Below are 10,401 nucleotides of genomic sequence, written 5' to 3'. Positions count from 1 at the left end.
GGCCCGGGACCTGCTGGTTTACAGGAAGGGGTTGGCCTGGGACCTGCTGGTTTATAGGTAGGGTTTGGCCCGGGACCTGCTGGTTTACAGGTAGGGATTGGCCAGGGAGCTTCGGGTTTACATGTAGAGGCTGAGCTGGAAGCTGCTGGTTTACAGGTAGGGTTTGGCCTGGGCTCTGCTGGTTTACAGGTAGGGTTTGGCCCACGACCTGCTGGTTTACAGGTAGGGTTTGGCCCACGACCTGCTGGTTTACAGGAAGGGTTTGGCCCACGACCTGCTGGTTTACAGGTTGGAGTTGAGCTGGGAGCTGCTGGTTTAGAGGTAGAGGTTGGGCTGGGAACTGATGATTTACGGGTAAGGGTTGGGCTGGGAGCTGCTGGTTTCCACACAGTGGTTGTGCTGGGAGTTGCTGGTTTACAGTGGGAGGTTGGGCTCGGAGCTGCTGTTTACAGGTATGGTTTGAGCCAGGTGCTGCTGGTTTGCGGGTTAGCCCTGGAGCTGCTGGTTTACTGGAAGCCTTTGGCATGGGAGCTGCTGGTTTAGAGTTAGGGGTTGAGCATGGGGCTGCTGGTTTGCTGGTAGGGGTTGGGCCGGGAGCTGCTGGTTTACAGGTAGGAGGTGGGCTTGGAGCTGCTGGTTTCTGTGTAGGGAGTGAACCGGGAGCTGCTGGTTTACAGTTAGGGGTTGAGCTGGGGGCTGCTGGTTTACAGGTAAGAGTTGTGCTGGCAACTGCTGTTTTATTGGTAGTGGTTGAGCCGAGAGCTGCTGGTTTAAGGTGGAGGCTGAGCTGGGAGCTGCTGGTTTACAGGTAGTGGTTGAGCCGGGAGCTGCTAATTCACAGGTGGAGGCTGAGCTGGGAGCTGATATATTACATGGAGTGGTTGAGCTGGCAACTGCTGGTTTGCGGTTAGGGGTTTGCCCTGGAGCTTCTGGTTTACAGGAAGCGGCTGGCCGGAGCTGCCGGTTTACAAGAAGGGTTTGGCCCGGGACCTGCTGGTTTACAGGAAGGGGTTGGCCCGGGACCTGCTGGTTTATAGGTAGGGTTTGGCCCGGGACCTGCTGGTTTACAGGTAGGGATTTGCCAGGGAGCTTCTGGTTTACAGGTAGAGGCTGAGCTGGAAGCTGCTGGTTTACAGGTAGGAGTTGGGCCAGGAGCTGCTGGTTTACAGACTGGATTTGGGCAAGGAGCTGCTAGTTTGCGGGTAGGGGTTGAGCTGGGGGCTGCTGGTTTACAGTTAGGGGTTGAGCTGGAAGCTGCTGGCTTGAAGGTTGGTATTGAGCCAGGAGCTGTTGGTTTACAGGTAGGGGTTGAGCTGGGAGCTGCTGGATTAGAGGTAGGAGTTGAGCTGGGAGCTGCTGGTTTACAGGTAGGAGTTGAGTTTGGAGGTGCTGCTTTACAGGTAGGAGTTGAGCTGGGAGCCACTGGTTTACAGGTAGGGGTTGAACTGGGAGCTGCTGGCTGACAGGTAGGGGTTGAGTTTGGAGGTGATTTACAGGTAGGGGTTAAGCTGGGAGCTACTGGTTTACAGGTAGGGGTTGAGTTTGGAGGTGCTGGTTTACAGGTAGGGGTTGAACTGGGAGCTGCTGGCTGACAGGTAGGGGTTGAGTTTGGAGGTGATTTACAGGTAGGGGTTAAGCTGGGAGCTACTGGTTTACAGGTAGGGGTTGAGTTTGGAGGTGATTTACAGGTAGGGGTTAAGCTGGGAGCTACTGGTTTACAGGTAGGGGTTGAGTTTGGAGGTGATTTACAGGTAGGGGTTAAGCTGGGAGCTACTGGTTTACAGGTAGGGGTTGAGTTTGGAGGTGATTTACAGGTAGGGGTTAAGCTGGGAGCTACTGGTTTACAGGTAGGGGTTGAGTTTGGAGGTGCTGGTTTACAGGTAGGGGTTGAACTGGGAGCTGCTGGCTGACAGGTAGGGGTTGAGTTTGGAGGTGATTTACAGGTAGGGGTTAAGCTGGGAGCTACTGGTTTACAGGTAGGGGTTGAGTTTGGAGGTGATTTACAGGTAGGGGTTAAGCTGGGAGCTACTGGTTTACAGGTAGGGGTTGAGTTTGGAGGTGATTTACAGGTAGGGGTTAAGCTGGGAGCTACTGGTTTACAGGTAGGGGTTGAGTTTGGAGGTGATTTACAGGTAGGGGTTAAGCTGGGAGCTACTGGTTTACAGGTAGGGGTTGAGTTTGGAGGTGCTGGTTTACAGGTAGGGGTTGAGCTACTAGTTTACAGGTAAGAGTTGAGCTGGGAGCCACTGGTTTACAGGTAAGGGTTGAGTTTGGAGGTGCTGATTTACAGGTAGGGGTTGAGCTGGGAGCTACTGGTTTACAGGTAGGGGTTGAGCTGGGAACTACTGGTTTACAGGTAGGAGTTGAGCTGGGAGCTGCTGGCTTACAGGTAGGAGTTGAGTTTGGAGATGCTGGTTTACAGGTAGGGGTTGAGCTGGGAGCTGCTGGTTTACAAGTAGGGAGTTGAGCTGGGAGCTGCCGGTTTACAGGTAGGGGTTGAGTTTGGAGATGCTGGTTTGCAGGGAGGGGTTGAGCTGGGATCTGCTGGTTTGCAGGGAGTGGTTACCTTTCACATTCACGCACCTGACGTGACGTCCGCCTGCGCCGCATTTTTGCGGAAGTTTTCCTGCGGAATTCAGGTTGCGCCAAGTCTGGGATACCGCAGGAGTGGGGGGGGATTCCTGTGGATTTCTCTCGAATTTCGGATCCCGTCCCAGGTCAGAGTCAGGACGTGGAGAAACAGCGTTAAATCCTCAGGTACCTGATCCCTTCGAAACTAATTATTTCTGGATTGAGCCGCAGTGAAACCGGGCGGGTTAGTCATTTCATCAATACTTAAAATTGTTGAAGGGAGTGAACGGGAATTTCATGGCTTGGAGGGAAAACAACTCGTGCAGTCTTTCTTGGCGAGAATAATCCCAAACGCAAGTGGAAATATATTGATACAATTAGTTCAAAGGTGCAGGGGTTTTCAGAAAGTTGCCCAGAAGTTTGGGGATCAGTTTTCCTGCTGCAGTTTGAACGGTTCCTGAACTCAGTGGGAAAGGGCCACACACCTTTCTCTCGTGTCTGGTTCAGCTCTTCCGGCAGATTTTTTTTTTAAGAAGGCACATTGACCAGGCTTTTGCAGTTGCGCCTTGTTGCTGTTACTGCAGAGCGGGGCTGCACCGCGGGGAACCAGCAACATCTCCTGAGAATAACGCCCTTATTATCGTCAAACACCCCAGGGGCTTCACAGGAGTGTCACAACCAACCAACCAAACACCAACAGTTGGCCAAAGGAGATAGTAGGACAACTGAGAGCCAAACACTTGGTCAACGAGGTGGGTTTCATGGACGAGAAAAAAATGGTGTTCATTTCCTTAATTGCAATTTTCACCAGCTCAGGACTTGCAAAGTAGGGCAACTTGTTGGTCTTCCAGAATATGGAGTTGACCCTGACCAGGGGGCAGCACGATGGCTCAGTGGTTAGCACTGCTACCTCACAGCACCAGGGTCCTAGGTTCGATACCAGCCTGGGGTGACTGTGTGGAGTTTGCACATTCTCCTCTTGTCTGCGTGGGTTCCCTCCAGGTGCTCCGGTTTCCTCCCACAACCCAAAGATGTGCAAGCCAGGAGAACTGGCCATGCTAAATTGTCCATAGTATTAGGTGCATTAGTCAGAGGGAAATGGGTCTGGGTGGGTTACTCTTCGGAGGGTCGGTGTGGACTGGTTGGGCTGAAGGGCCTATTTCCATACTGTAGGAAATCTAATCTTTTTTTAAAAAAATGTTGCAGACTGGCGCATTCCATGTTCCAGGGCTATGTGCTGTAATACACTAAAGCTTGGGGCAGCTGCTGCCAAAGTGCAGTCAGGAAAGACCACTCTCTAGGGTCTTCCTGCTGAAGGTAAATGGGTATCTGTTCACTTATGTGACCCACCTTGTGATTCAAATCCATATAAATATAGTTTGGTTCAAGTAGGAGATGCTTTGATCTGTTTGGATAGAGTCAAACTTCAATGTTTGTTTGTTTGATATGCTACTGCACAGAACCGAACTCCGTTTGTGACTATGCTTAGATGTCCCCAGGCAAGGTTTCCCAGTTCATGACAATTTAGACAGAAATTGGGTTAGGATGGTCGACTTGGCTACTGTTCTTCATTAAACTACTCCTGCCCCCCCCCTCTCACTTGATTGCAGCAAGGTCAATTTTTAAAATGAACCTTTTCATTTGTGGATACATTTCTCCCAGGACTAAAGAACAGAACTGGCATGCACTGATTAGACAATGGAGGTGAGTCTGAAAAAGTGTTGGAAAGATTTACGGGTCAGTCTCTGAGTTCTGTGGAACGTAATCAATAGGTTGTGGTGCCCATTTTATGTTGGGTGATAATGGTAGTGTTGGCATTGGTAGTTAAGCAATCATTTTGAGCTTCGTGGCTTTATAGGTTAGGTGGAATTCTTTTGTTCTTTTTCCTTCCAATGATGGGTGAATAGCAACATTCCTATTGAGAGATTGTCGACTTCTGTTTTACCTGCAGTCCAAGGGTATTAAATGGCTGTGCTCAAGCTGTGAGCTTTACAACCCACTAGCCCTTACTTGCACATCAGTCCACACACAGACACGGACCAAGGGTTGCAGTTTTTATACTTTACCTGTGTTTTGTGTTCCTGAAAAGATAAAAGTGTAAGAGTGTTTTTTGATTCATGCCAACAGTCTGGACTGTAACGCTGGGGACATATGTTTCTGCTCTTGGGCAATTAGATTGCTTCTGCTTTTGAGGCCTTTCTGTCTTTGAAGCTTCCTTGGCACCCTATAATGTATGATATTCCAGGGCTTCTCAAAGGACGTCTTTCAGCCTTAATTGAATTCTATTACATCTGCTCAAATAGTGCAAACTTTTATTTGCTAGTTTTCCTGTCAAGCCAGTGGGACAGTTTGCTATGTAAAGAATGCTATATAAATGCAAATTTTGGATACTTTTTGACCAGAACATTGTTCTTCTAATAGTGCCATGAGGGTATCAGGACCATATTCAAAAGGCAGCTCCTCTGCTAGTATTTCACTGGAGTGTCAAACTTGATCTTGTGCTCCAGTCTCTAGACCTTTGACTCAATCAAAACTTTCGATTCAGGTCTAAGTGCTACCTGGTGTGCCACAGAGAACACTGTAATACTGTTCTATGTGAACATTTCTTCCAGTAGCAAGTTGGAAGGTGTTTCAGTGGGGGAGGGGATCATAGTTGCAACACTTGTAGTTCCTGGATGCAAGTTTGGTTCAGAGCAAATATATATTCAGCATATATTTGAAGTTTGAACAACTTTAGTTCTACCTCCCTCTGGAGGCTGAATGTCAGACACTCTGCCATGTGAGTAAGGGGTTAGTTCCCTGTATTCATTGTACCCAGAGGTGGTCACATCTCCTTTGGTTGAGATATCTGATTTGGTCAGTGTTCAGGGATGGAAGAGTGAGGCAGGTGCAGAATACCCAGAGGGAAGGAGCCATAGCCTTTGTAATTGTCCTGTAGGTTGGAGAGACTTTCAGTTTGTCTGGATGAGAGTGAAGGCAGCAGTGTGAATGATCTAGATCTCCATGGCACCGGAAGTATTTCTAAGAGATTGGAGCATAACAGCATGTTGTGGTAGTTGGAGAAAGTATAGTACAGTGGTGGGGTGGATGATTTGTTGCCTGCCTGATGCCAGAGTTTGGGAAAATTGTCCAAGGCTGGAGAGGAAGCTGCAGTGGGAGGAAAAGGAGGAGCCAGTCATCATGGCCCATAATGGTACCAACAATGCAGCACAAAGATAGAGGTTCTATAGTATGAGAATACAGATTTGATTTATTATTGCCACATACCAAGATACAGTGAAAAGTATAGTTTTGTGTGTTATTCAGGCAAATCATACCTTGTACATAAATACATCAGGGTAATAGAACAGAATGCAAAATATAATGTTACAGGTGCAGAGAAAGATCAACTCTAATATCTGAGAGGTCCCTTCATAGGTCTGATAGCAGTGGGGAAGAAGCAATTCTTAAATCTGTTATGTATTCTCAAATGTTTGTATCTTCTGCCAGATGGAAGAGGTGGGGGTGGGGGTTGGGGGGTGGTCTTTGATTATGTTGGCTGCTTTCCAAGGGCAACAGAAGTATAGACCGAGTCAGTGGATTGCAGACTGGTTTTCGTGATGGACTGGACTGTGTTCACAACTCTCTATAATTCTTTGTAGTCAAGATAGAGGTTCTGCAGTGTGAGAATATAGGTGCTAAATTAGGAGCAAAACCTTAAAGGATTTGATCTTTGTAATATTATCTGAACCAAGGCATAGAGCAGTTCAGATTAGAGAGATAACGGCTCAAAGACTTCCGGTTTGTGGGCATTGACACCATTATTGGAGATAGTGAGGACGCTGATCGTGAGGAGACAGTATCATTGGGATGGTCTCCACCTGAACCACACTGAAGCCAGTGTTCCTGGTGTAGCTAGGGAAGTTGAGAGGATTTTAAACTAAATAGTGGGAAAAAGGGATTAAATTTGGGAAGATGTGGCAAATCAAAGTTTAGAGTCAAGGCCAAAGAGCAAGGTATTAATATGGGAACTGGTAAACTTACGGGAAGGGATGGAGAATATAAATCAGAGAGTCAACCGACTACAGAGGAACCTCCATTATCCGAAGGACATGGGCGGAGAATATTTCATTCGGGCTAATCGAATGCCAGGTAACTCAAGCATTGGGACCTTGCGATCTTGCCGGATAATCCGATATTCAGACAATCGAATGCCGGATAATCAATGTTTAAACTTTAATGTAGATTAAAGTGAGGTGTTGCATTTTAGTAAGGCAAATCAGGGCAGGAAGTCTATACAATGGTAGAGTTCTGGGGAGTGTTGCCGAACAAAGAGAACGTGGGGTGCAGGTTCATAATTCCTTTAAGTTGGAGTCGCAGGTAGACAGGACAGGGAAGGCAGCTTTGGTATGCTTGCATTTATTGGTCAGACCATTGAGTATATGAGTTTGGATGTCATGTTGAGGCTGTGCAGGACATTGGTTAGGCCACTTTTGAAATACTGTGTTCAGTTCTGGTCTCCCTGCTATCAGAAAGATATTGTGAAACTTGAAAGGGTTCTGAAAAGATTTACAAGGATGCTGAGGTTGGAAGGTTTAAACTATAGGGAGAGGCTGAATAGAGTGAGGCTACTTTTCCTGGAGCATTGGAGGCTGAGGGGTGATCTTATCAAGGTTTATAAAATCATGAGGGGGCATGAATAGGCTGAATAACTAAGGTCTTTTTTTCCAGGGTAGGGAACTCCAAAACTAGAGGGCAAAGGTTTAAGGTGAGAGGAGAAAGATTTGAAAGGGACCTGAGGGACAACTTTTTCATGCAGAGGGTGGTGTATGTATAGAATAAACTGCCAGAGGAAATGGTGAAGGCGGGTATAATTACAACATTTAAAAGGCATCTGGACGTGTGCATGAATAGGAAGGGTTTAGAGGGATATGGGCCAAGTGCTGGCAAATGGGACTAGATTAATTTAGGATAGCTGATTGGTACAGAAAAATTGGAACTGAAGGCTTTGATTCTGTGCTGTACCAACTCAATGACTCTATAAAACAAACAAACACTAAGAGAGTGAAAAGAAATAAACATGATCTGGCAACCATCACAAAGATATAGCTGTAGGATGACATGGATTGGGATCTGAATCTTGCCGGGTACAGGAAGCTTAGGATAGACCAGAAAAGGTGGCAGTGTGGCCCTGTAGTTGTTGATGGTATTATCACAACAGAGACAGATGAGCAAGTTCATTTGGGTAGAAATGACCATAAGATGTAGGAGCAGAATTAGGGCATTTTGCACATTGAGTCTGCTCCACCATTCAATCATATGTTTCTCACCCCATTTTCCTGCCTTCTCCCCATAACCCTTGATTCCCTTGCTAATCAATAACCTATCTATCTCTGTCTTAAATACACTCAATGACTTGACCTTCACAATCCTCTGCAGCAATAGGTTCCACAGATTCACCACCCTCCAGTTGGAGAAATTCCTCCTCATCTGAAATCTAAAGGTTTATCCCTTCACTCTAAGGCTGTGCTCCTGGTACTAGTCTCTCCTACTAATGGAAAATCTTCTCCAGGCCCACTCTATCCAGGCCTGTAAGTATCCTGTAAGTTTCATCCTTCTAAACTCCACTGAATATAGACCTAGAGTCCTCAACAGCTCCTCATATGACAAAACCCTTCATCCCAGGATCGTTCCTGTGAATCTCCTCTGGACGCCCTTCAATGTTAACATATCCTTCCTTAGATACGGGGCGCAGAGCTGCTCACAATATTCCAAATGCAGTCTGCCCAGACACCTATACAGCCTGAGCAGTACATCTCTGCTTCTGTATTCTAGCCCTCGTGAAATGAATGCTACCATTGCATTAGCCTTCCCAACTGCCAACTGAAACCTTTCCCCATTTAGAAAATAGTCTACGCCTCTATTCTTCCGACCAAATGAGAAATGATAAAGACAAGAAATCAGTTCCAGTATACAGGCTTTTTAACAGTAACCACATAGTAGGGTGGAGCAGGAGAGAACAAATAATGAGTTTGTCAGAAATTTAACTAGAGTCTGGAAAAGTCAGATGGGCAAAAATACCCTGAATGATGAGTTCATAGAACGTTTTCAGGATAATTTCTTAGAACATTATGCTCTGGAGCCAACCAGTCAGCAGACTTTAAAAGATCTGATTTATGTAAAGAGATACGGCATCTTTGCTGTGTGATAATTAATTAACCCTAAGTACCAGCAACCATAATGTGATTGAATTTTGCTTTCTGCTTGAGAGAGAGAGGAGTGAGTCCAACACTTTTTTTGAAAAAAGAAAGAATTGAATGAAGGGATTAGGAAAGGGGTGAAACTAGAGCTGGTTAAAGTGATTTGGCAAATTAGATTGAAAGGATAGGCCAATAGAGCTGAGTGGCAGACATGTAAGGGACGTTGCAGAGTTCACCGAATAGATACATTTCAACGCATAAGAAAAATTGCAGGGGACGGACTCATGATCTGTGGTTAACAAGAAATGTTGAAGATTGAATAAAAATTTTATAAAAAAAGTAGCATAAAGTTATGTAAAAGGATCTTGTTGCCAATGGTTCTGAACTAGAAGGTTTGGAGTTCTGTCATAAAATGTCCAGACAGGTTGCTGAAAATAATTGTAACAAAATGCAAAGACAGGTGGTAGGTCAGAAGATTAGATAGAATATTTTTAAAAATTCAAGCGATGACCAAAGTATTAATAAGAGAAAAAGTAAAGTGCGAGAGAAAACTAACCAGAAATATAAAAAAAGGTAAGAACTCCCATAAATATTTAAAGATAAGTGTTACCATTGTCTTTTTCTTTCCAAATGCTGCCAGATCTCTTTAATTTTTCCTGTACTCGCTGTTTTCATCATATTTCAAAAGCATTTCTTGCATGTACACTGCTCCAGGATTTCTGAGGCTGTGCAAGCTGTTAAATAATTACACGTTTATCCCTTCATCTCTGTTGTTGAGTTTTTTAAATAAACTTTGGTGTTTCCTCAAATGTTGCAATAGGATAAATCCAGTAAAGTCTATCATAAATTCCCACCAAGAAAGTTGTCCTCACTTTGAGAAGTATCTGACCACAAAATAAACCTTTATACAAGACGATACCTGGTTATGTTCCAGCAAGTTTCTTTGCAGAGTGCCAAGAATTGTTAATAGTTCTATTTTGAAGGTTTGCTTAATTTTGAGAACAAATGTTTCTTTTGACTAGAAATTTCCTCCAAATTCTCTAGTCAGAAGCTAGAATTCTCATCTTAAATCTTCTATCATTGGTAATGTGCAGCCAATGATGCGATTAAAATAATGTTAGTTTTCTGTTAGTCCTTCCATCCAACTCATCTCATTGTTCTCGGCAAAAAGGATAACAGCTGAACAAAATAGCTTGTCATTGTTTGATAGTACAGGACTTGTGTTGTGGAAAACAACACATTTTGTTGTAGCTTTTTATATTGCACTCACCAGGACAGACTGCAAGAATACCAAATCAAGTTTAATTGAGTTCCTGAGTTGGGTGAAACGTGTTAGGAAAGCCAGACATTTGTCTCATTATTGCCTGCACATTAACCAATGACATGGTACTTATGAAGAGCTTTTGAATTTTCCCTTTTGAATTTTCCCTTTTGAATTCTTGTGAATTGTGCTGGTGATTGTGAGATGAAAGTATGTGACAAAATGTCTTTTTTTTAAAAAAACACTCATGAATGCTGATTTTGTTTTTCTCTACCGAACAGCAAAATCTGACCTAATTTGAAAAGATGTTGGCCATTTTTGTGATATGTACTGCAAGTGACCATTGTTTGTGATAGCTTATACCAAAAGCTATTGGAGTAGATTGGGTAG

General features: G+C 44.8%; 1 protein-coding gene across 2 annotated transcripts in view; it reads left to right on the top strand.

The window, feature by feature from the left end:
- Positions 1-2,617: 2,617 nt before the first annotated feature.
- The window catches only part of arhgef16 (Rho guanine nucleotide exchange factor (GEF) 16), a 36,997-nt gene continuing 29,213 nt past the window's right edge, over positions 2,618-10,401 (top strand). The window contains exon 1 of one of the 2 annotated variants that reach the window (XM_043676065.1): positions 2,618-2,757. The gene's annotated coding sequence lies outside the window, so the exon portion shown is untranslated. Of the gene's footprint in view, positions 2,758-2,841; positions 3,324-10,401 lie in introns of those variants that run through there. The other variant, XM_043676066.1, reaches the window with a different exon arrangement.

The sequence above is a fragment of the Chiloscyllium plagiosum genome, chromosome 34 (genome assembly GCF_004010195.1).
Source record: "Chiloscyllium plagiosum isolate BGI_BamShark_2017 chromosome 34, ASM401019v2, whole genome shotgun sequence".
In the NCBI taxonomy this organism is placed as follows: Eukaryota; Metazoa; Chordata; class Chondrichthyes; order Orectolobiformes; family Hemiscylliidae; genus Chiloscyllium; species Chiloscyllium plagiosum.
Note: the sequence above shows the minus strand (reverse complement) of the source record. Positions and strands in the feature narration are given on the sequence as shown.